Raw genomic sequence first — 26,564 nt, 5'->3', positions numbered from 1 at the left:
AGCAAGTAACATTAACTGTCAAGGATGATCTATAATGTGTCTGGCCTTTGAACTTTCATTTTAAAGAGAAAAGTAATTTCTATAAAAGAAAACTTTCTTTAATAGATTGAAATATATTTCATTTTGAAAAGGGTTAAGCCAGAGGTATGGACATGAACTTGGGAACTTGGGAAAACTCTGGGAGATGTTGAGGGACAAGGAAGCCTAGCATGCTACAGTTCATGGGGTCTCAAAGAGTTGGACACATCTTGGTAAATAAACAACAAAAATAACAACAAATGCTTGGGACTGTAGTGTACTAGAAACAATGCATTTAATACACTTAATTAGAATGACACTTTCGATTTTAGCAATTCTCTCTTCTCTACCAACAGCATCCCCTTCTTATCCTTCATGCCAGAACTGAGTCTTGATCCCTTGATGAGGTAATACTATTTGAAATGAGTAAACATTTGCACTTTTTAAATGATTGTTAATCAATGCATGTTCATGGAGTCATAATTAGCAAGGTACATGAATGTGTATTAGGAAATACAACCATAATTTGAAAAATAAACCCAAACAGCATATCACATCTCTGCAAAGGACTTATCTTCCAGAGGAACAGCTCCCTAGGCTGAGACCTTCACAGACCTGGAATGTAAGCCTTTTTGCACTATGGTTCCATCTCAAATGTCTATTCATATAAGAGCTTTCCTAGGGTAAATACATATCTCTTCCCACATTTGAAATAAATGTCTTACACATATAATCAGCAAAAAAAATTATTTGGAAGAAAATTATATATGATAATACAATAAATTTCTTTTAGTACAAAAATTTAAATACTGTTCAGTAAGACTACGTATGTGTGCATTCAGAGACCTTATATTCCAAGCTTGTGTGTCTGTCTTCTAGTTATTGCAATGACTTATTATGCAAGTATACAAGTGTGTGTGCCTTGTAGTTCATTAAAAAAAAAAAACAAAAAAAACCACCTCATACCAAAGTAAAGGATCAAAAAATCTCATTCTTTGTGACATATTTAAAAAATCATTTTTTTCTCTGTAATATACACATCACTTCAGTTATTTTATATTGAGAAAATTTCACTTCATTGATTGGTAGCTCAGATGGTAAAGAAACTGCTTGGAATGCAGGAGACTCAGGTTCTATCCCTGGGTTGGGAAGATCCCTTGGAGAAAGGAACGGCTCAGTTCAGTTAAGTTCAGTCGCTCAGTCGTGTCCAACTCTTTGCGAGCCCATGAATCGCAGCATGCCAGGCCTCCCTGTCCATCACCAACTCCCAGAGTTCATTCAGACTCACGTCCATTGAGTCAGTGATGTCATCCAGCCATCTCATCCTCTGTCGTCCCTTTCTCTTCCTGCCTCCTATCTCTCCCAGCATCAGTCTTTTCCAACGAGTCAACACTTCGCATCAGGTGGCCAAAGTACTGGAGTTTCAGCTTTAGCATCAGTCCTTCCGAAGAACACCCAGGACTGATCTCCTTCAGAATGGACTGGTTGGATCTCCTTGCAGTCCAAGGCACACTCAAGAGTCGTCTCCAACACCACAATTCAAAAGCATCAATTCTTTGGTGCTCAGCTTTATTCACAGTCCAACTCTCACATTCGTACATGACTACTGGAAAAACCATAGCCTTGACTAGATGGACCTTAGTCGGCAAAGTAATGTCTCTGCTTTTCATATGATATCTAGGTTGGTCATAACTTTCCTTCCAAGGAGTAAGGGTCTTTTAATTTCGTGGCTGCAATCACCATCTGCAGTGATTTTTGAGTCCCAAAAAATAAAGTCTGACACAGTTTCCACTGTTTCCCCATCTATTTCCCATGAAGTGATAGGACCGGATGCCATGATCTTCATTTTCTGAATGTTGAGCTTTAAGCCAACTTTTTCACTCTCCACTTACACTTTCATCAGGAGGCTTTTTAGTTCTTCTTCACTTTCTGGCATAAGGGTGCTGTCATCTGCATATCTGAGGTTATTGATACTTCTCCCGGCAATCTTGATTCCAGCTTGTGCTTCCTCCAGCCCAGCATTTCTCATGATGTACTCTGCAAATAAGTTACATAAGCAGGGTGACAATATAAAGCCTTGACGTACTCCTTTTCCTATTTGGAAACAGTCTGTTGTTCCATGTCCAGTTCTAAATGTTGCTTCCTGACCTGCATACAGATTTCTCAAGAGGCAGGTCAGGTGGTCTGGTATTCCCATCTCTTTCAGAATTTTCCACAGTTTATTGTGATCCACACAGTCAAAGGCTTTGGCATAGTCAAGAAAGCAGAAATAGATGTTTTTCTGGAACTCTCTTGCTTTTTCCATGATCCAGCGGATGTTGGCAATTTGATCTCTGGTTCTTCTGCTTTTTATAAAACCAGCTTGAACATCAGGAAGTTCACAGTTCACGTGTTGCTGAAGCCTGGCTTGGAGAATTTTGAGCATTCCTTTACTAGCATGTGAGATGAGTGCAATTGTGTGGCAGTTTGAGCATTCTTTGGCATTGCCTTTCCTTGGGATTGGAATGAAAACTGACCTTTCCCAGTCCTGTGGCCACTGCTGAGTTTTCCAAACTTGCTGGCATATTGAGTGCAGCACTTTCACAGCATCATCTTTCAAGATTTGAAATAGCCCACCTGGAACTTCCGTAGCTTTGTTCATAGTGATGCTTTCTAAGGCCCACTTAACTTCACATTCCAGGATGTCTGGCTCTAGGGGAGTGATCACACCATTGTGATGATCTTGGTCATAAAGATCTTTTTTGCATAGTTCTTCTGTGTATTCTTGCCACCTCTTCTAATATCTTCTTCTTCCATTAGGTCCATACCATTTCTGTCCTTTCTCGAGCCCATCTTTGCATGAAATGTTCCCTTGGTATCTCTAATTTTCTTGAAGAAATATCTAGTCTTTCCCATTCTGTTGTTTTCCTCTATTTCTTTGCATTGATCGCTGAGGAAGGCTTTCTTGTCTCTTTTTGCTATTCTTTGGAACTCTGCATTCAGATGCTTATATCTTTCCTTTTCTCCTTTGTTTTTCTCCTCCCTTCTTTTCACAGCTATTTGTAAGGCCTCCCCAGACAGCCATTTTGCTTTTTTGCAATTCTTTTCCATGGTGATGGTCTTGATTCTTGTCTCCTGTACAATGTCATGAACCTCAGTCCATAGCTCATCAGGCACGCTATATATCAGATCTAGTCCCTTAAATCTATTTCTCACTTCCACTGTATAATCGTAAGGGATTTGATTTAGGTCATACCTGAATGGTCTAGCGGTTTTCCCTACTTTCTTCAATTTAAGTCTGAATTTGGCAATAAGGAGTTCATGATCTGAGCCACAGTCAGCTCCTCATCTTGTTTTTGTTGACTGTATAGAGCTTCTCCATCTTTAGCTGTAAAGAATATAATCAATCTGATTTCAGTGTTGACCATCTGGTGATGTCCATGTATAGAGTCTTCTCTTGTGTTGTTTGAAGAGGGTGTTTGCTATGACCCAGTGCATTTTCTTGGCAAAACTCTATTAGTCTTTGCCCTGCTTCTTTCCACATTCCAAGGCCAAATTTGCCTGTTACTCCAGGTGTTTCTTGACTTTCTCCTTTTGCATTCCAGTCCCCTAAAATGAAAAGGACATCTTTTTTGGGTGTTAGTTCTAAAAGGTCTTGTAGGTTTTTGTAGAACCGTTCAACTTCTGCTTCTTCAGCATTACTGGTTGGAGCACAGACTTGTATTACGTGGTATTGAATGGTTTGCTTTGGAAATGAACAGAGATCATTCTGTCATTTTTGAGATTGCATCCAAGTACTGCATTTCGGACTCTTTTGTTGACCATGATGGCTACTCCATTTCTTCTAAGGGATTCCTGTCTGCAGTAGTAGATATAATGGTCATTTGAGTTAAATTCATCCATTCCAGTCCATTTGGTTCTCCGATACCTAAAATGTCGACTTTCACTCTTGCCATCTCTTGTTTGACCACTTCTAATTTGCCTTTGGGGCTTCCCTGGTGGCTTAGATGGTAAAGCGTCTGCCTGCAGTGCAGGAGACCTGGGTTCCATCCCTGGGTTGGGAAGATCTCCTGGAGAAGGAAATGGCAATCCACTCCCGTACTCTTGCCAGGAGAATCCCATGCCTTTATTCATGGACCTAACATTCCAGGTTCCTATGCAATATTGCTCTTTACAGCATTGGACCTTGCTTCTATCACCAGTCATACCCACAGCTGGGTATTGTTCTTGCTTTGGCTCCATCCCTTCATTTTTTCTGAAGTTATTTCTCCACTGATCTCCAGTAGCACATTGGGCACCTACTGACCTTGGAGTTTCTCTTTCAGTATCCTATCATTTTGCCTTTTAATACTGTTCATGGGGTTCTCAAGGCAAGAATACTTGTGTAGTTTGCCGTTCCCTTCTCCAGTGGACCAGAATCTGTCAGACCTCTTCACCATGACCCACCTGTCTTGGTGGCCCCACGGGCATGGTTTAGTTTTATTGAGTTAGACAAGGCTGTGGTCCTACTGTGATTAGATTGACTAGTTTTCTGTGATTATGGTTTCAGTGTGGCTACACACTCCAATATTCTTGCCTGGAGAAACCCATGGACAAAGGAGCCTGATGGGCTACAGTCCATGGGGTCGCAAAGAGTTGAACACAACTGAGCGGCTAACACTTTCACTTTCACTGAGTATAAGATTCATTGAATTCCACTTTGCTCCTGCCATGTACTTGTTTAACCCACATCTGATAGCTGAAATGGTCCATTTTGGAGGGTTTTTTCCCTTTATTTCTTAGCTTTAATTTATTTTATACAAACATAGTCTCCAAAATTCTTGCAGATAATGGAATATAGCTACCAAGTGAAAAACAGGTGGCAAGAGGAAAAGGTCTCTCTTCCTTTTGAATGAATGAAAAGTAGAACGCATTTGGTTGACATTTGAAATGGAAAAGAGAGTTAATGGGGCAAAGAGATTCTGAAATTAACTTCCCAAAGAAGTTGGGAAATTTTCGCACTGACACTAGTAAGATTTAGTTAAGGGACAAAGTAGGAGAAAGCTAGTGTCGTGTGTCTAAGGCTGAGTGGCTATATGGTCTATTCGAAAGAATGGAGCGCCCACATATGTTCAGGGAAGTATCTGGAATATGTTAAAATGACTCATGGTGGGATTTCACTGGTGGTCCAATGATTAAGACTTTGTCTTCCAATGCAAGGAGGTATGGGTTCATCTCCAGTTGGGGACCTAAGATCCCACGTATCTCTTGGCCAGAAAAATCAAAACATAAAACAGAAGCAATATTATAACAAATTCAATAAATACTTTGAAAAATTTCCACATAAATATATATGGGTGTGTACATATATATATACATATACGTATACATATATAAGAATACCAACAACTTTAAACAGAGCCTTATACCATTCATAACCCTATGGAAAGGAGGATCCTTTATTTGAAGACTAGGTTTGCACTACTTGAGATATATGCAACAGAATTCAAAAAGAGAATCAAAAATAACCCAGTGGATTGTTGCCAGTTTGGGGCTGCCATGAATAATATTGTAATGAACATTTACAAAATCACCTCCATATGGGCATATATCTTAATTTCTCTAGTTTAGATTCCCAAGACTGGAATTACTAAGCTGAATACTAACTTTATGCTTAATTCTTAAAGAAAGTGTCAACTACTGTTCAGAGTAGCTATATAATTTTGTATTTCCATCAGCAGTATATAAGTGTTTCAATCTCTCTATAACTTCTTTTTTCATGTGAGAGTAGAAGTCTTACTTCTATTTACTTCAAGATGTTCAGACACAGTCTATTATTAGCTGAACACTAAGTTATGCAGATGTGGAGGTGCCCCCTAGGAAACTGGGCTTAAAACTAAAAGCAAGAAGGAGGAAACCTCCCAGAGCAGAAATATCAGTGACCATACATTACGGAGGAGAAAATACTTCACAAATTTAAGTCAAATAAATAAACAAGCAAATGAAGTAAATTAAACACAACCAAAACAATAGGTTGGAAAGTACATGAAAAGGTCAGGGCATTTTTACAAGTCTATCTCACTTTTATTTGACCCTGTGAATAAATGTGCAGGCACCTTCAGTCAAAGATGTGTGTGTAACTTTAGCTTATTCTGACCTCTGCAGTAATTTAGGCTAGGATCAACCTAAGATAGATAAAAAAAAATTATCAAGCCCAGCTGGTTATCATACTTTCTGGAACTCCCTGTTAAATCATTCACTGGTTTGCAGATTTGTTGTCTGCCCCATATAATGCTGTAACCTCTGGCTAGCTGACTTGCCTGCTTTCCTTATTTGATTTTCATTTTAAATGACAATAATCCAAATCCTCTTTCAGTGGAGTTGAACCTGAGGGTTTTCAAGACCTGTTCTTCTTTGGTTGAATCCCTACAGCAACAGTACTGGGGCTAGGGATGGGAGAGGACTGGAAACAGCCTCAGGGAAGGAGGCTTTTAAGCACTCCTGTTCCTGATATGGCAAGTTTAGTTACCTTTCTCTGTAAACTCTCCTCAGTTTGTTGTTTGCCTTTGATTGATTTCAGGGTGCTGAAATGATTGTCTTTTGACAGTTTGGGCCAGTTTTACAGTTGCTCTTTAGGAGATAATTTGTTGATCTCCTCACTCCAGAAGTGAATACTCTGAATTATCTCTATCTTCCCTAAAATACAACTCTTTAAATCATTTGGGAAGCCTAGATCTAAGTAAATTGCAATAAATATGATGGATAAAAAAATCTGTTTACCCCTGTATATTCTTTCCTCAAAAATAGCGTTAAAAGCATTAAAATTATCTAAACGATTAAGTAGAAAGAGAATAAAGAGGAGATAACAGCAGATACATGATGGGGAAGATGGCCTGTACATGAACTCAGGAGAGAACAAAAGCATGCATGGCAGATTCTAAGGGATGAGTTGGGGGAGTGGTGGTGGTGTGTAAACAGGCAGCAGCTAATTCTTCCTGCAGAACCCAAAAGGAGTTCAGGAATTTGAGGTGCTTGGAAACCAACTACCAACAACAGAAGAGTGGATGAAAAAAGTCTGATATGACCTCATAAATAAAATAGGCAGCAAACAAAACTAGGTAACTACAAAACAGATAAATATGGATATAATTTAGTAATATATAAATGGAAGGAAATACAAGAAGATAAAGCAGAGGTTGATATTCCTTATAATATTAAAATAAATTAAAATAGTATACATATGATTATATGTCAAAGCCCCACTCTTTGAGACTCCATGGACTATAGCCCACCAGGGTCCTCTATCCCAGGAATTCTCCAGGCAAGAATACTGGAGTAGGTAGTGATCCCTTCTCCAGGGGATCTTCCCAAACCAGGGATCCAACCCGGGTCTCCTGCACTGCAGGCAGATTCTTTACCATCTGAGAAGCAGGAAATGGCAACTCACTCCAGTATTCTGGCCTAGAAAATTCCATGGGCAGAGGAGCCTGGCTGGCTACAGTCCACAGGTCACAACTGAGCGTGCAATGCCTAGGCAATGCCGAGATGATTATATGTACATTGTGAATTATTAAACTATGACCTGAGGACCAAACCTACATTTTTTGATTGGTTCTATTTGTAAATATCTGAAAAACACATTTCAATGCCCATAATACAGATTTATTGGAACACAGCCAAGCTCATTAGTTTACCTGTCCACTATAGCTGCTTTTACACTACAATAGCAGAGTGAGTAGTTGAGACAGAAACCCTATGGCCCTCAAAACTGTATCCAGTCTTTCTCAGGAAAAGTTTGCCAAACATATATATTCACAGACACATACATGCACATACACACTCATATATATATATACACACACACACACAAGTTAATATAAACATATTGAATTAAAAAAGAATAAACATATAAACTGTTGCTGTTCAGTCTCCCAGTCGTGTCCGACTCTGAATCAAGATAGGCAGGAGAAACGTCAACAACCTCTGATATGTGCATGATACCACTCCAATGGCAGGAAGAGAAGAGGAACTAAAGAGCCTTTTGATGAGGGTGAAGGAGGAGAGTGAAAGGGTTGGTTTAAAACTAAATATTTAAAAAAAAAATTAAGATCATGACACCCGGCCTCATTGCTTCATGGCAAATAGAGGGGGAAAATGTAGAAGTAGTGACAAATTTCCCTTTCTTGGGCTCTAAGATCTCTGCAGATGGTGCCTGCAGCCATGAAATCAGAAGATGTTTGCTTCTTGGCAGGAGAGCTATGACATAGACAGTGTGCTGAAAAGCAGAGATATTACTCTGCCGACACAGGTCCATATAGTTAAGGCTATGGTCTTCCCAGTGGTCATATATGGTTGTATGGAGAGCTGGGGCATAAAGAAGGCATAATGCCAAAGAATTGATGCCTTTGAACCCTGGTGCTAGAAAAGACTCCTGAAAGTCCCTTGGACAGTAAAGAGGTCAAACCAGTCAATCTTAAGGGAAATCAACCCTGAATACTCGTTGTAAGATCTGGTGCTGAAGCTGAAGCACCAGTATTTTGGTCATCTGATGTGAACAGTCAACTCATTGGAAAAGTCCCTAATGCTGGGAAAGATTGAGGGCACTTATAGTTACATATGTATATATTGAAATGTGAAATCTAATTTTTTTAGTTATAAACTTACATAGTCACATCTTTATATATGCATATGTATCACAAATTCATATATTTATAATACCTGTAGATAAGATAATTATAAACTTGGGAATTAGGGAAGCAGTTGTCTCAGATGATTTGAAGAATTGACTCATTGGAAAAGACCCTGATTCTGGGAAAGGTTGAAGGTGGGAGGAAAAGGGGACAACAGAGGATGAGATGGTTGGATGGCATCACTGATGCTATGGACATGAGTTTGAGTAGGCTCCAGGAGTTGGTGATGGACAGGGAAGCCTGGCGTGCTGCAGTCCATGGAGTCACAAAGAGTCAGACAGGACTGAGCAACTGAACTGAACTGTCTCGTATGAGGGGATACCAGGAAATGGGTTGAAGGAGACCATATGATTAGATGCAACTTATTGTCAAAAGTTTAGTTTTTATTTTTAAATGTGCTTATTAAAAGAAGATAGATGAGGGGAAAGATAAGGATAGCAGTTAAGAGGTAGAAAGTACTGTGTATTAAATAAATGAGCTACAAGATATGTAATATAACAGAGGATATAGCTAATATTTTGTAATAACTGTAAATGAAGGATAACCTTTAAAAACTGTGAATCATTATGCTGTACCCTTGAAAGTTATATAATACTATATATCAACTATACATCAATAAATATAAATATAAAAATAGAGGGTAGATAGAGGTCCATCCAATGGGTCAAAGATTAAAGTGTTTTGCAAATGAAGGAATATAATTAATTCAATTATATTCAATTATGTGCATTGGATATCTATTACATTTTTACAAATTGTCTTCCTAATTGGCAACTGGCCCTTTTGATATCCTTGCCTATCTCATGCCACCTTAAAGTTACTTTTACCTTTCAAGAAAAAGTCTGAAGTTTTACTCTTTGGAGGGATGGAATAAGAAGCAGTATTAAGAATGGCTAAGGGAGGAGGGTGGAAGCAAATTGAAAGTGGGAGAAGTAAAGGAAATTGTTCATTGTATATATATATATATATATATATATATATATATACTTTGAGATAATTTTCTTCAGATTCTTTTTCTACAAGGACTCTTTGACTATCCATAGATCAGTATTTTTCGATATGTGCACATATATTTATACATATATCAAAAAATACTTCTATACTAACATATAAGTTAGATACGTATAGATCTATCTGATATGTATATGTAGGTTCTTAGCTATGTATTTGTATACATATATATGTTTATATATATATATGTGTGTATATATATATATATGCATATAAGATTTTTTGTTTGTATACTAGTGTCTCTTTTTATGGCATCATGTTCTTATTTCATGGATGTACATAGAATTATAATTTTTAAAGCAGTCAAAATGTATTGAACAAATATTCCAGATAGAACAAATTTTAATAGGATTTCAAGAAATAGACCTTAGAGAAAACCAAGGGGGCAGAATCTATTATTCAATAAATATTATAAAATATCATCTATATTGATAGAGCATGCATTTCCACATGGAAAGGGAATACTGCATTATAACCAAAAGAATTAAACTTTAAAAGACCTGCTAAAATACCCTACCTTATTAAAATGCAAAATTCCAGGAATACAGATAAAATAGCAAAAATTTCCAGAGAGGAGAAAGAGTGGCCAGGTAAAGATTTGGTAATAAGTATAGCATCAGAAGTAAGTGATCAGTTCTAAAGTCTGGAAGAAAAAGAAACTACACTTCCAAATTTCTTTTCAAAAATTTCAACTTTGAATTCTATATAATGTCAGAATAAGAAACAAGAGTGATAGTCAGAAAGTTTCATACTTACAAATTCTTAAAATTTTAGTATTTCTTAGTTCCTTTTCTAGGAGTTTTATTTCATATATATGAGGTCAAGGTGTGGGATCAAAGGACTTCATCCATCTCAGGACAGAAACAAAACAAATTCTCAATGGCATCCCAGTCCAGTACTCTTGCCTGGAAAATCACATGGATGGAAGAGCCTGGTAGGCTGCAGTCCATGGGGTCGTGAAGAGTCAGACATGACTGAGCGACTTCACTTTGACTTTTCACTTTCATGCATTGGAGAAGGAAATGGCAACCCACTCTAGTATTCTTGCCTGGAGAATCCCAGGGATGGGGGAGCCTGGTGGGCTGCCATCTATGGGGTCACACAGAGTTGGACACGACTGAATCGACTTAGCAGCAGCAGTAGCAGTAAGGTCATTTTAGAAAGACAGCTGAATGTAACAAGCTCTGTGGGAGCCAGACAATAGTGGACTCAGGAGTATTTCTACATCACCTATCCACCTGTCTTAAATATTTGAATTGAGGCTACTTTTGATATGACAATACAAAGGATATGACAATACAGAGTTTTAAAAAATTCTGTCAGTGTAGCATTTACTTCTCAGGTAGCCCAGTGGTAAAGAATCCACCTGCCAATGCAGGAGATGCAGTTTCAACCTCTGGGTTGGGAAGAAACTCTGGGAAAGGAAATGGCAACCCATTCCATTATTCTTGCCTGGAAAATCCCATGGACAGAGGAGCATGGCAGGCTACTGTCCATGGGGTTGCAAAGAGTTGGGCATGATTGAGCAACTGAGCACACATAACACATAGTATTTAATATAACTACAAATTAAACTAACAAAAGACGGTATTTAGATGTTATTCCATTTTTATTAAAAAATATAACTTTGTTTAGTGTTTTTATATCCCCTGAGAAAACTCATCTCATCTATACTCACTGACTAAGGACCATGTTCTCCATTGATACCATAAGTATTTTGGTGGTTGATATATCACTATTAATTCAAATTAAGTTATCACAAGTACAGACAAAACTTCAAATAGCAATTTATTAAACCAACTTTGAACAAGTGAAAGCCTTTTAAAAACCTCTAATAAAAAAACTCATCCAGCATAATTTTAATTAGTAAGAAAATTAAATTACTTAAAAATTTCAGCGTTATTTAAAATAATATTCATTGGCCTCTCAGAGCAATATTCTCTTTGTGAACACTGCATCTTTTTTTGGATATTTCAGTAATAATTCTTCTCTTAGCTTCTAAAAATAATTACACACAAACACATACACATATAGGCATAAATACCCACCTGCACATCCCTGAATAATATGTCTACTCAAATTCAAGGGAAAGGAGTGGGTACTTGGGAAATTTAGGCTAACTGTCCAGTTGACAATCTGGAAATCTCATCAGGTACTCTCAAAGAATATTCTCCAAAGAGTCAAGTCTGCTTTCTACTTCTTTCCAAGTTACTGGCACTTGTCATCTCCTGCCAATAAAACTAAATCCTTTTTCCATTCACTTGGCTCAGTATTGCCTCACAATATTTTTTGTCCAGCTGCAAAAAATGTTGTCTTTTCTCTGTTGCCAATTATCTCCTCAGCCAGTACATTTTTCTCCATTGCTTCTTCACAATACTTTATACTTATGTAATACATTCTGAAGTAGATTCTCAAAAGTTCTTCCAAATATACGACTTGTTTGATGATTCTCTAATGAATGCAGGTATAGACAACCCCAAATTTATCAATAGATTGAATTCTCAAAAGTCATGTGGATGTTGGTTGTTTGGAATCTTGAGTCAAATTATGGAATATGGATCTCAGGGCAGCCCACACATGCCTATAGGCATGTGTAACTGAAGTACAATTCTGTACAAATGACACTACCTGGAATATCTAGCATGTACCATGATGTTTCTGCATGATTATGAATCAAACAGTTCTGCTGGGGGATTCTGGGATAATAGCTGACATCCTAGCAGCAGGTTTGTAATACTTACCAGGTCCTCATTTTTTGACTCCCATACCAGGGGAAATTGAAGGACTAATTCAGTCCTAATCCACCAATGGAGTATTAGCTCTGTCTGAAAGTTGTTGGCAAAATACAGGAAAGAGACATGGAAGAAGAAGGGTAGCAGTGAAGCTATGGGACGTTTCTACTTTATGAGTTCATCTATGTTTCTTTGCTTTTTTTTTTTTTTAACTTCTGGTTTCCCAGAGTTTGTTCTAAAGGTACTATTTTCACCATCAGTACTTGACACTGTCCGTTGAAGTTTCTCCCTCCCTTGGTACATTGTGAACCAGAAAATGGTTATGCAGAATCTATCATCCTATCCCTCCAAGTTATAAAAAAAAATAAGTTGAAAATAGTGCAATAGTGTAAATTTTCCTAGTAAATATTTAAAACATTGAAGAGATAAAAATGAATTTCATGAAGGGGAATTTACACCTGTATATTGGTAATGAGGGTGGCTGTGATATACACAAAAGATGGGATATATTGATACAGATTTTTAGGAAAATGCTCAGCCTAAGTATTTTCTTAAATATTTTAGAGGGAAAAAGTCAGCTTCTTTGACACTGTAGCACCGAAGTACAGATTTTGAAAGCATGAGAAGGAGACCAGGAATGAGTCATTCACTCATGGATGTGAGATAATTGGATACTGTCAATGAGTCACATGTAAGTGGTTACAAAGAGAGGTCTATGAGGAAGGACAGAGGAAAGGAGGCTGAAAGAAGGATGGATATGAATTTTATGTATGCAAATCTCTAGGTAAACATGTATGGAGAAGGAATTCAAGGTGAGAGGAAAAAGAAAAGGACAGAAAATGGGGGCATGAAAATTATTTTATGAGGCACACAGTGACATGGAAAGAGGGAAACTAGTACAGACAATGTTCACAGTTTCCTTTGTTTCATCTTTTAGATTTTTTTTTTTTACTTCTTTCCCATTATCACAGTAAAAACAGAATTAGTGTTCTGTGCTACAGAAACTTTTTTTTTTAAAAATTGAGGTGAGTTGCTTAATATTATAAAGGTTTCAGGTGTGCAACAGTGATTCACAATTTTTAAAGATTATACTCCTCTTGTGATTATTATAAAATTGGCTATATTCCAATAGATCCTTGTAGTGTATTTATTTTATACATAATAGTTTATACCTCTTAATCCCCTAACTCTTTTATCTACTCCCTTTCTAACCACTAGTTTGTTTTCTATATTTGTGAGTCTTTTTTCTTTTTTTTTTTTTTAATATCCATTAGTTTGTTTTATTCTAGATTTCACATATAAATAAGAATATCCGGGATTTTTCCCTCTCACTCTGACTTATTTCACTAAACATAATATTCTCCAAGTCCATCCATATTGTTGCAAATGGCAAAAAATTCATTCTTTTACATGGCTGAATAGCATTCCATATGTTCCATACGTCCACATCTTTACCCATTTATCTGTTCCATATCTCAGCAATTGTAAATAATGCTGCTATGAACATCAGAGTGCATGTATCTTTTTTCAAATTAATGTTTTCAGTTTCCTCAGATATGAACCCTGGAGTTGAATGGCTGGGGAATATGGTAGCTCTATATTTAGATTTTTTAGGACTCTATGATGTTTTCCACAGCAGCTGCACCAACCTTCATTTCCACAAACAGGGTAAAAGATTCCTTTTTTTTTTTTCATGTCCTCCTAAACATTTATGGCTTATTTGGTGATAACTGTTCTGAAGGTATGAAGTGACATTTCATTTTGGTTTTGCTTTGCAGTACTCTGATGACTGGTGATGTCAAGCATATGACTTTTTTTCCAGTCTGCATAGTTGATTTCATATGCTATCAGTTTTCAGGTTCTGAAAGTTCTCATCATTTTTGGTTGTTTTTACATTTTTCTTTGTGAAACATAGTTTTATGAAGTTGAGAATCGTGCTGACATCAGGGAAATGAAATAAAATACAAGAGGAATGAAATACCATGAATATTGGTGGCAGGGTTTACTTATCCCTTTTTTCTTCTCCTGATGCCATGCCACTTAGAAGAAGTAGTTAACCTGCTTGACATCTTCTTTAGAGCTATTCCTCTTACTTGATGATTCACTCTATCATATAGGATACCAAGTGAGAAACTATCTCTGTGGATATGCGGTTTCCAAACACTTTGTCAGTGTTTCTAATAACAAGAGTCAGAAAATAAAAAAGAGATGAAGTAGGTGTCCCAGTCTTTAGGGTATGGTGAGGAGCTTTGTGGCACAGATCATTTGGGGTTGTTGCCAGGCTCAAAGCCAAGTGTTTTGAACTGAGTTGGTCTTGATGGTCACCTATAGTGATCCCTCATCTAAAGGATAGCTTTAGATAAGTTGCATAAGACATGGGAACAGACTGTTTCCCAGAAACAAATATTGAAAGAAATTATTTCTCTAACAGCTTAATGATCTTACCCACCACTCCCCCACAAATGTAGAATGCAAAATTCTACACAGAGAAAAGTCTATTTCTAAATTCTTCAAACTTACTTCAAAGGTGACTGGAACCTTCAGAAGATGCCAGATTTAAGCGACAGAAAGCAGAGGTATCATTAATAATTATAAACTAATGCTCCATTTGGTACGTAAACACTATTCCTGGTCAGTAGGTATAAATGAGGCATAAACAAGCACATCTGGAAGGTTCTAGATATATAGTAAGTTGATTGATTGATAATAAATAAGGAATCACATTTAGCTATTTGAATTAATTTGTAGGAGAAGTGAGCTGTAAATAGATCATAAGACTAACGCCATAATATTAAAAGTAATTAATAAATTAAGTTTCAACATAGTTGCAACAGAACTGCAGACTTTGTCAGCACTCAGGAAAAGACTCTGGATTCTAATGAATTAATCTATTATGCACAGGTAAATTCATTTTAGTAGAGGATCATTCATATTCTAAGAATAAAACTTACGTTACACACATCTGCTTTTTTTTTAAAGACCGTGTTACTTTGTAATACAATTTACAACATTTTTAATCTAATCATACTAAGTAATAAAAATCTTCCCTTCTATAGTGAGTTATGCTTTATTTTAGGTTAAAAATTTTGTGTATAGCACTTTTAAATTGAAAAAAATACACTGCTTTAAAGAAAGAAACTGTGAATGAATGCCTTCATCCACTCTCTTCTTCATATAAATCATTCAGTTGAAGAGTGTTAGTATGTCTCCTGTTCAATGTTTTAGAAAGTCATTTAGAGAACACTGCAGTCTGTGAGTATACTGCTTACTGTAAACTGATGATATGTTGGCTGTCACGGAATGGCTATGTTTTTGGTTTGTCATGAAGAGGTCACTGTCTATATTTCAGCATTGAGTTTCAATGCACATATATCCCACTTAAAAGTCTTGAGAGCATGGTGATAAAGTGCTGGGAGCAGAGAATGTCTAAAATTATAAAAGTAGAGACACAAAAGATGTGATATTTCACTTGGTCCATTTCACTGCCAGTTCAATACTGTCTCTCATAATTTGTTTTTATTTAGGACATGTAACAGTCTGAGGTTTCTGTAAGATGTATGCCGTTCTTTTTTATTTTTTTTCTGAATGGTGCCATGAGTCATTAAATAGTCACTCTGTGGTTTGTAATACCTACCTGGAATGGGTTGCAATGTACTTGTGATGCTCTGTTACCTGGTGAGCTCCTTCAATGTGCCAGAGAATTTGCTTTTTAGCCGTTAACTTCTAATCTATGCCAGTGTAACACATAGTCTTATTAATATAGGTGTATGTTATTTCTCTTATACAAAATAACATTTTTTGTCTTCATAAAAATCATGTAAGGTAAATATTAGCCCATACTGACAGCTGCAGAAACCATAGTTCAGGGAGATTACCCAAGATGATTATATCAATTACTTGAACCAAATCTTCTGACTCAAAAGAACATCTTAGTTTCAAAATGTCATAGAGATGAATATATTTTGATTTGAACGTGAAGATGTGTTGTTAAAATTGTATTTTGAGTTATTCCTAGAGTTCTCTGTTACTTTTCTGCCGAGACAAAGTGAACATTTCAAATGCTTTGAAAGAAGGAATTAGTGGGCCAGTCTGAGACTGCAACAATAATACTCTCATGCAAAACCAAGTCAGAGTAGTGACAACACACTGTTATTTTTATTTTCTATTGCTATTTCTGCTGCTGCTGCTGCTGCTAAGTCGTTTCAGTTGTGTCCGACTCTGTGCGACCCCATAGACGGCAGCCCATCAGGCTCCCCCATCCCTGGGATTCTCCAGGCAAGAACATTGGAGTGGGTTGCCATTTCCTTCTCCAATGCATGAAAGTGAAAAGTGAAAGTGAAGTTGCTCAGTCGTGTCCGACTTCACGACCCCATGGACTGCAGCCTACCAGGCTCCTCTGTCCATGGGATATGATGCACGATTTTTATTAAAGATACTTTCCCTGATTCAATGTAATTATAAAGTATATATTTTATATAATATTAGTTTGCCTTCATTAAATTATAGGTTGAGTTTTAAACTAATGCAGTATTAATCAGATGCATATACTCTCTTGTAAGAAATATGAAATGTGATTTCTACATGGGGAGGTTGTGTTTGGAATTCTCTGCATCTTCTATTCTTCCACTGTCAAATGGATCATTACATTTTCAACACTTAATTATCTTTTCACCTAAATTGTGTCTTATTTAACTTGATCATTTAAGCTGCTAATGTGACTTTTTAACATTTGTCTTGTCTTTATATAAATGAACTGCTATTCTCTAACTTGACTTTTGCTTAACATATGAAATCTGAAATTTATAAAGAGAAAAAGGGAAAAGTGGGAATTCCAAAAAATAGTATTTGCTAATGAGAACCATTTTCAGTAACATAGGCGCTAGACTTGGCACATTCCTTGGACTAGGCATTGGGTCACTCCCATTTTTCATAGCTTGTCACACAATTAACTAAATCATTAAAATGGAACTAGTCCATTGTGACAAACTGAAATGACTAAAAGCTTGCCTAAGGCTTTGCACTGCACGGCTGTTTAAGAAAATTCCATCTCTCCTGAATTGGTGATGGATAATGTGACAAAAATATTCCGATTAAATTCTAACTTTGGAATACTTAATAAATTAGTAATGGCATTAGAAGTGCCACTTCTATTCACCTGTCAAGGAGGAGGGCTGTGATGCTGATCTTTTTGCCCTCTTTGTCTGCTTTCATGAGAGCTGCTTGCAGCTGAGGGGGTCATATCTTATGAACATATAAGATGACAGCAAGGTAAGAGATGAGGTTCCCCTGTCATGCCTCTGTACTTATTCATTTCTTCCCTTCAGATTTGGAGACACTGAGGAACACAATGCTTTTCTTTGACAAATTGAAACCTTCCTTCTCTCTTCTTCATCATCATTTTCTACTGATTTTTTGTATTATGGAACAATTATATACTTTTAGTGTTTTAGGGGCTTATTCAGTTAGGTGTTTCCCTACATGAATGAGACATATAGTTTGAAGCAATATTGAAGATGGAATTAAGTAAATTCATAAACATTTACATTGAATGAAAGCTTACATTTTTGCATGTACATTCCGAACAAGGGTTTTATGGCATATGCAAGGATAAGAGGACAGTGATATGTTTTTACATAAATTAACTAAAAATCATTCAAATCATTGTTATAAATACTTAAACACAGAGTTACATGTATGTTATTGTAGGTATTGTTTGTGTTCACCAATAATTGCACTCATGTGTAGAGTGGTATATTATAAAAACACATCATTGTGGAAATTGGAGCAAGGAGGGCTTAATCCTGATTTTCAGCACTAATTCCAAGGGTGACCTTCACACGTCACTTAAATTCTCTGAATCTAAATTACATTATCAGTCAAATAAAGGAATGGGACTGATCTTTAAGATCTTTTTCATGTTTAACTTCTATCAAATATCAACATTAATGGTAGATAATTAAAAGACTGGATTATTAACATAAAGGCATATATCTAGATCTGTAATACACAATTTTTGTTTATACAGCTAAAATTAGAAGTTTGTAAATTATATTGAACTACTCCATGAATAAGCGTGACTAGCAAAATTTTTGTTTGGTTTCAGGACAAGATTTGTTGAGCCCTAATGGGAAAATTTATTTTTGGGGTCTCAAAAATCACTGCAGATGGTGATTGCAGCCATGAAATTAAAAAATGCTTACTCTTTGGAAGAAAAGTTATGACCAACCCAGATAGCATATTCAAAAGCAGAGACATTACTTTGTTGACTAAGGTCCATCTAGTTAAGGCTATGGTTTTTCCTGTGGTCATGTATGGATGTGAGAGTTGGACTATGAAGAAGGCTGAGCGCTGAAGAATTGATGCTTTTGAAGTGTGGTGTTGGAGAAGACTCTTGAGAGTCCCTTGGACTGCAAGGAGATCCAACCAGTCTATTCTGAAGGAGATCAGCCCTGGGATTTCTTTGGAAGGAATGATGCTAAAGCTGAAACTCCAGTACTTTGGCCACCTCATGGGAAGAGCTGACTCATTGGAAAAGACTCTGATGCTGGGAGGGATTGGGGGCAGGAGGAGAAGGGGACGACAGAGGATGAGATGGCAGGATGGCATCACTGACTCGATGGACGTGCGTCTGAGTGAACTCCGGGAGTTGGTGATGGACAGGGAGGCCTGGCGTGCTGTGATTCATGGGGTCGCAAAGAGTTGGACACAACTGAGTGACTGAACTGAACTGAACTGAACGGGAGAATGGCTTTTTCACAGCGGCAAACATTCATTTTAAACTTAGGAAACAATCACCGAGGTGTTTTCTCTAGTTTGTGAAACAATTTGTGCTCTTTTGTAAACCTATGATTCTATTCCAGAGTGATTTCCCTGCTCCTCTCAACACTAGTCTTAGGTTTTCTAATTATGGCTTGGACAACCTGTATCCATTCTCACGTGGGCCCAATGTCAATCAGCTTGATATCCGGACATATTTACATTGGTTCCTGTTTTCTTCTTTTTAGTTTGCTTCTTTGATACCTTTCCCTATACCAACATGACTATATATTTCTGACTATAATAATATTAATAATATGACAACTATTTCCCTGATTTTGAAGTATTCTTCTATTAGCAGTTTAGCAAAAAGGACTCAGTTCTAACCTGGAAAATTGCAATTCTGGATGACAATAATGATATCATTACTATTACTACTCCTAGTACTGGTAATGGTCATAGAAAAAGTTCATAGCAGGTTAATTTTAATAACTAATCCTGATCAGCCATACCACTTGTGATAAACAGATAAGGACTTTTGTTTCACTGACTAAGCAAGTAATGCAAAAGAGGCTTCTAAGAACACAGTATAGGCGGTGGTCCTAAGATGATGGAGGAATAGGACAGGGAGACCACTTTCTCCCCCACAAATTCAGTAAAAGAACATTTAAACGCTGAGTAAATACCACAAAACAACTTCTGAATGCTGGCAGAGGACATCAGGCACCCAGAAAAGCAGCCCAATGTCTTCAAAAGAAGGTAGGAAAAAAATACAAAAGACAAAATGAGACAAAAGAGGTAGGGACAGAGCTCCATCCTGGGAAGGGAGTCTTAAAAACAGAGAAGTTTCCAAACACCAGGAAACACTTTCACTGCCGAGTCTGTGGCGAGCTTTGGAACCACAGAGGGCAACATAACTCAGAGGAAAATCAATAAATAAAATCCACATTACGTGCCCAAGGGTAACTCCCCCAGCAGAGAAGCAGCGCAGACCTCTGCACCTGCCACTAGCAACCAGGGGCTGGGCAGGGAGGCACAGGCTGCATTGCTTAAAGACTGGGCCTGAATGCCCCAAAGGCAATCTGAGGGAACTAGTTCAGTTCAGTTCAATTCAGTCTCTCAGTCGTGTCCGACTCTTTGCGAACCCATGAATCACAGCACACCAGGCCTCCCTGTCCATCACAAACTCCCGGAGTTCACTCACACTTATGTCCATCGAGTCAGTGATGCCATCCTGCCATCTCATCCTCTGTCGTCCCCTTCTCCTCCTTCCCCCAATCCCTTCTAGCATCAGAGTCTTTTCCAATGAATCAACTCTTCACATGAGGTGGCCAAAGTACTGGAGTTTCAGCTTTAGCAGCATTCCTTCCAAAGAAATCCCAGGGATGATCTCCTTCAGAATGGACTGGTTGGATCTCCTTGCAGTCCAAGGGACTCTCAAGAGTCTTCTCCAACACCACACTTCAAAAGCATCAATTCTTCAGTGCTCAGCCTTCTTCACAGTCCAACTCTCACATCCATACATGACCACTGGAAAAACCATAGCCTTGACTAGACGGACCTTAGTCAGCAAAGTAATGTCTCTGCTTTTGAATATGCTATCTAGGTTGGTCATAACTTTTCTTCCAAGGAGTAAGCATCTTTTAATTTCATGGCTGCAATCACAATCTGCAGTGAGTTTGGAGCCCCAAAAAATAAAGTCTGACACTGTTTCCACGGTTTCCCCATCTATTTCCCATGAAGTGATGGGACTGGATGCCATGATCTTCATTTTCTGAATGTTGAGCTTTAAGCCAACTTTTTCACTCTCCTCTTTCACTTTCATCAAGAGGCTTTTTAGTTCCTCTTCACTTTCTGGCATAAGGGTGGTGTCATCTGCATATCTGAGGTTATTGATATTTCTCCCAGCAATCTTGATTCTAGCTTGGGTTTCTTCCAGCCCAGCATTTCTCATGATGAACTCTGCATATAAGTTAAATAATCAGGGTGACAATATACAGCCTTGACGTACTACTTTTCCTATTTGAAACCAGTCTGTTGTTCCATGTCCAGTTCTTACTGTTGCTTCCTGACCTGCATAAGTTTCTCAAGAGGCAGGTCAGGTGATCTGGTATTCTCATCTCTCTCAGAATTTTCCACAGTTTATTGTTGTGATCCACACAGTCAAAGGCTTTGGCATAGTCAAGAAAGCAGAAATAGATGTTTTTCTGGAACTCTCTTGCTTTTTCCATGATCCAGTGGATGTTGGCAATTTGATCTCTGGTTCCTCTGCCTTTTCTAAAAACAGCTTGAACATCAGGGAGTTCATGGTTCAAGTATTGCTGAAGCCTGGCTTGGAGAATTTTGAGCATTACTTTACTAGCATGTGAGATGAGTGCAATTGTGCGGTAATTTGAGCATTCTTTGGCATTGCCTTTCTTTGGATTGGAATGAAAACTGACCTTTCCAGTCCTGTGGCCACTGCTGAGTTTTCCAAATTTGCTGGCATATTGAGTGCAGCACTTTCACAGCATCATCTTTCAGGATTTGAAACAGCTCAACTGGAATTCAATCACCTCCACTAGCTTTGTTCATAGTGATGCTTTCTAAGGCCCACTTGACTTCACATTCCAGGATGTCTGGCTCTAGATGAGTGATCACACCATCGTGATTATATGGGTCATGGAGATCTTTTTTGTACAGTTCTTCCATGTATTCTTGCCACCTCTTCTTAATATCTTCTGCTTCTGTTAGGTCCATATCATTTCTGTCCTTTATTGAGCCCATATTTGCATGAAATATTCCCTTGGTATCTCTAATTTTCTTGAAGAGATCTCTAGTCTTTCCCATTCTGTTCTTTTCCTGTATTTCTTTGTATTAATTACTAGGGAACTAACTTGGGCTAGCAAACCAGACTGTGGGATAGCTACCACGTGAAAAGCCCTAACCTAAGATACCGCCAGGCCCATTTACAAAACAAAGGAGTGAACTGAGCTTGCCCGCTGCAGACCATCCCCCTCCTGTGACAGGCAGCCAGAGCCGGAAGGGGGCAATGGCAGTCCCAAAGAGACATTATCTACCAAACTGAAAGCAGGCTTCTTTGCTAACTAAGTCTTCTTGGGGTTCTGGACAGTCAACATCCGCCTGAGAAGGTGCGCTGGTTGTACACCCAGAAAACTGAGCAGCAGGGACAGGGGAGGTGGTAAGTCACAGCTACTGTGTTCACCAAATATGTCATCACCTGAGCTGCTCGGACCTGGTAAGGGCACAAAACGCAGGTCCAACTGAGTCTGCACGTCTGAGGAGTACCTGAGTACATGAACCTGAGCACCTGAACCTGAGCAGTTTAGACCTGGGAGGTTCATCCCACCCAAGGCCAGCCTTGGACAGTTCCTGGCAGAGCAACCTAGAGCCTGAGCAGTGCGGGCAGGGAGGGCACACGTGCTGTGAGGGGGGCATGCCCAGTGTGGCTGAGACAATGCAAGCGCATGCCCATGTTATTTGTTCACAGCGTCCCTCCCTTCCCACAGCACGACTGAACAAGTGAGCCTAAAAAAAGTGTCCACCACCACCCCCTTGTGTTAGGGCAGAAATCAGACACTGAAGAGACCAGCAAACAGAAGGAGCTAAAACAGGGAACCATTGTGGAAGCCACAGGTGCAATAGATTAAAACACGGTAGTTAGTATCAACTACATAGGAAGGGGCATATAGATCTTGAGAAATATAAGCTGGACCAAGGGACTATCCAAAAATGAACTCACCCCACACTGCCCACAACACCACCAGAGAAAGTCCTAGATATATTTTTACTATTTTTACTATCATTCTTTTTTTTTTTTTTAATTTTAAGTCCTCTATTACTCCTTTAATTTTCATTTTTATAACCTACTATTACTTTGCAAAAAAAAGAGACCCTGTTTTTAAAGCAAACTTCATATATATATAAAAATAATTTTTGTGACTTTTTTTTCTTTTCTTTAATATCGTATTTTTGAAAAATCCAACCTCTACTCTAGATTTTTAAACTTTGCTTTTTGGTATTTGTTATCAATTTTGTACCTTTAAGAATCCAATCTTCAGTACCCATTTTTACTTGGGAGTGAGATTACTGGCCTGACTGCTCTCTCCCCCTTTGGACTCTCCTTTTTCTCCACCAGGTTGCCTCTATCTCTTACCTCCCTTTTCTCTTCTCTATCCAACTCTGTGAATCTCTTTGTGTGTTCCAGACGGTGGAGAACACTTAGGGAACTGATTACTGGCTGGATCTGTCTCCTTTTGATATCCCCCTTTATCCTCCTGGCCACCTCTGTCTCCTTCCTCCCTCTTCTCTTCTCTGTATAACTCTGTGAACATCTCTGAGTGGTCCAGACTGTGGAGTGCACATAAGGAAGTGATTACTGGCTAGCTTTTTTCTCCTCTTTAGATTCCACCTCATCTCATTCAGGTTACCTCTAATTCCCTCCTCCCTCTTCTCTTCTCCTATAACTCTGTGAACCTCTCTGGGTGTCCCTAACTGTGGAGAAACTTTCATCTTAATCTAGATGTTTTGGTGCTGTATAGATGGGGAAGTCTTGAGACTACTGTAAAAATAACACTGAAAACCAAAAGCAGGAGGCTTAAGTCCAAATCCTGAGAACACCAGAGAACTCCTGACTCCAGGGAACATTAATCGACAGGAGCTCATCAAACACCTCCATACCTACACTGAAACCAAGCACCACCCGAGGGCTAACAAGTTCCAGAGCAAGACATACCATGCAAATTCTCCAGCAACACAGGAACGCAGCCCTAAGCATCAATATACAGGCTGCCCAAAATTACTCCAAACCCACTGACATCTCATAACACATTACCGGATACTTCATTGCACTCCAGAGAGAAGAAATCCAGCTCCACCCACCAGAACACTGACACAAGCTTCCCTAACCAGGAAACCTTGACAAACCACCGTTACAACCCCACCCACAGTGAGGAAACTCCACAATAAAGAGAATGCCACAAACAGCCAGAATACAGAAAGGCCACCCCAAACACAGCAATATAAACAGATGAAGAGACAGAGGAATACCCAGCAGGTAAAGGAACAGTATAAATGCCCACCAAACCAAACAAAAGAGGAAGAGATAGAGAATCTACCTGAGAAAGAATTCCGAATAATGATAATGAAAATGATCCAAAATCTTGAAATAGATCTTGAAATAGAAGATGCAAAAAAGGTTTAACAAGGACCTAGAAGAAATAAAAAGAGTCAATATATAATGAATAATGCAATAAAGGAGATAAAAAACGCTCTGGAGGCAACAAATAGTAGAATAACAGAGGCAGAAAATAGGATTAGTGAAATAGAAGTTAGAATGGTAGAAATAAATGAATCAGAGAGGAAAAAAGAAAAACGAATTAAAAGAAATGAGGACAATCTCAGAGACCTCTGGGACAAAGTGAAATGCACCAACATTCGAATCATAGAAGTCCCAGAAGAAGAAGACAAAAAGAAAGACCATGAGAAAATACTTGAGGAGATAATAGTTGAAAACTTCCCTAAAATGGGGAAGGAAATAATCAGCCAGGTCCTAGAAATCCAGAGAGTCCCAAACAGGATTAACCCAAGGCAAAACACCTCAAGACACATATTAATGAAATTAACAAAGATCCAACACAAAGAGCACATATTAAAAGCAGCAAGGGAAAAACAACAATAACACACAAGGGGATTCCCATAAGGATAACAGCTAATCTTTCAATAGAAACTCTGCAGGCCAGGAGGGAATGGCAGGTCATACTTAAAGTGAGGAAAGAAAATAACCTATAGCCCAGATTACTGTACCCAGCAAAGATCTCATTTAAATATGAAGGAGAAGTCAAAAGCTTTACAGACAAGCAAAAGCTGACAGAATTCATCACCACCAAACCAGCTCTCCAACAATGCTATAGGATCTTCTCTAGACAAGAAACACAGAAAGGGTGTATAAACTAGAATCCAAAACAACAAAGTAAATGGCAATGGGATCATACTTACCACTAATTACCTTAAACGTAATAGGTTGAATGCCCCAACCAAAAGACAAAGACTGGCTGAATGGATACAAAAACAAGACCCCTATATATGTTGTCTACAAGAGACCCACCTCAAGACAGGGGGCACATACAGACTGAAAGTGAAGGGCTGGAAAAAGATATTCCAAGCAAATAGAGACCAAAAGAAAACAGGAGTAGCAATACTCATATCAGATAAAACAGACTTTAAAACAAAGGCTGTGAAAAGAGACAAAGAAGGCCACTACATAATGATCAAAGGATCAATCCAAGAAGAAGATATAACAATTATAAATATATATGCACCCAACATAGGAGCAATGCAATATGTGAGACAAATGCTAACAAGTATGAAAGGGGAAATTAACAATAACACAATAATAGTGGGAGATTTTAATACCACACTCACAGCTATGGATAGATCAACTAAACAGAAAATTAACAAGGAAACACAAACTTTAAATGATACAATAGTCCAGTTACACCTAATTGACATCTATAGGACATTTCACCCCAAAACAATGAATTTCACCTTTTTCTCAAGTGCACACGGAATGTTCTTCAGGATAGATCACTTCCTGGGCCATAAATCTAGCCTTGGTAAATTCGAAAAAATTGAAATCATTCCAAGCATCTTTTCTGACCACAATGCAGTAAGACTAGATCTCAATTACAGGAGAAAAACTATTAAAAATTCCAACATATGGAGGCTGAACAATACGCTGCTGAATAACCAACTAATCACAGAAGAAATCAAAACAGCAATCAAAATGTTCATAGAAATGAATGAAAATGAAAACACAACAACCCAAAACCTGTGGGATACTGTAAAAGCAGTGCTAAGGGGAAGGATCATAGCAATACAGGCATACCTCAAAAACAAGAAAAAAGTCAAATAAATAACCTAATTCTACACCTAAAGCAACTAGAAAAGGAACAAATGAAGAACCCCAGAGTTAGTAGAAGGAAAGAAATCTTAAAAATTAGGGCAGAAATAAAGCAAAAGAAACAAAAGAGACCATAGCAAAAATCAACAAAGCCAAAAGCTGGTTCTTTGAGAGGATAAATAAAATTGGCAAACCATTAGCCAGACTCATCAAGAAACAAAGGAAGAAAAATCAAATCCATAAAATTATAATGAAAATGGAGATATCACAACAGACAATACAGAAATACAAAGGATCATAGGAGACTACTATCAGCAAATATATGCCAATAAAATGGAAAACTTGGAAGAAATGGACAAATTCTTAGAAAAGTACAACTTTCCAAAATGGAACAAGGAAGAAACAGAAAATCTTAACAGACCCATCACAAGCAAGGAAATTGAAACTGTAATCAGAAATCTTACAGCAAACAGAAGCCCAGGTCCAGACAGAATTCTA

Source organism: Budorcas taxicolor, chromosome 9 (genome assembly GCF_023091745.1).
Source record: "Budorcas taxicolor isolate Tak-1 chromosome 9, Takin1.1, whole genome shotgun sequence".
NCBI lineage: Eukaryota > Metazoa > Chordata > Mammalia > Artiodactyla > Bovidae > Budorcas > Budorcas taxicolor.
Note: the sequence above shows the minus strand (reverse complement) of the source record.